This window comes from Citrus clementina, unplaced genomic scaffold (assembly GCF_000493195.1).
Source record: "Citrus clementina cultivar Clemenules unplaced genomic scaffold, Citrus_clementina_v1.0 scaffold_5, whole genome shotgun sequence".
Lineage (NCBI taxonomy): Eukaryota > Viridiplantae > Streptophyta > Magnoliopsida > Sapindales > Rutaceae > Citrus > Citrus x clementina.
Window position 1 is genome coordinate 16,711,691 of NW_006262201.1, and position 1,051 is coordinate 16,712,741.

General features: G+C 39.0%; 1 non-coding gene across 1 annotated transcript; it reads left to right on the top strand.

Moving 5' to 3' along the window:
- Positions 1–503: 503 nt before the first annotated feature.
- Positions 504–607, top strand: LOC112098595. The gene has a single exon (XR_002905705.1). It is a non-coding gene; the product is annotated as a small nucleolar RNA R71 (small nucleolar RNA).
- Positions 608–1,051: the final 444 nt, after the last annotated feature.

Sequence of the window (1,051 nt, forward strand, 5' to 3'; positions counted from 1 at the left end):
GTGGCTGAGAGGCTTGAGGATTTTGTGGAATTGGTGGAGCTGGAGCTGTTGGTCCATTCTGTTGGAATCCTTGAGACCATGAAAAATTGGGGTGGTCTCTCCATCCAGGGTCATATGTGTTGGAGTATGGGTTGTAATTTGATGGCTTTCTCATTACACCTATGGCATTGGCTTGATCTGAGTATGAGTCATGGTCATGTGGCTCTGTTGATTTAGCAGTCGATAATGATGCTATTTGTCGAGAGAGACCTTCAATTATCGCTTTGACTTCTTTAATTTCTGAACTTGATTCACCAATTTGAACCTCATTCACTCCTTTAATTCTTCTAGTAGTCCTGAGTGATCGACTCCGTTGTTGGGAATTATCTGCTTGTCGCTGGAAGAATTCCCAAATCTCTGATGCACTTTTTGACATTAGCTCTCCTCCACTCGTTGCCATTAGCCATTCTTGCACATTTGGCAATAATCCTTCCAAAAAGTATTGGCATTGGTGCCATTTCTCGTACCCATGATGTGGACACTTCAAGAGTAGCCCATTGAATCGCTCCCATGTGTCGAAAAATTGCTCGTCATCTTTCTGGGTAAACTCCGAGATTTCCCTGCGAATAGCATTGGTTTTATGCACTGGGAAATATTTATTTAAAAATTTTGTAACCATTTGTTCCCATGATGCAATGCTATTAGCAGGCAATGTATTAAGCCATGAACGAGCTCTATCTTTTAAAGAAAATGGGAATAGTCTAAGTTTAACATTATCATCTGAAAAATTCTCATATTTGAATGTTTGACAAATGGCATGAAAATCATTCAAATGATTATATGGATCCTCATTTTCTAGGCCATAAAATGTAGGGAGACAATTTAACACACTAGGTTTTAATTCAAAACTCCTAGCAGCTACATTTGGGTATCTTATGCATGACGTGCTCAAATTAGCTAAGGGACTAAAATAGTCCTTAAATGGCCTCTCCTGTGGTGCTTGTAAATCCATTTTATTTTTAACGTGTTTGTGTGTGCGAAGTGTTTTTTCTAATTCAAGGTCTATAGGTTC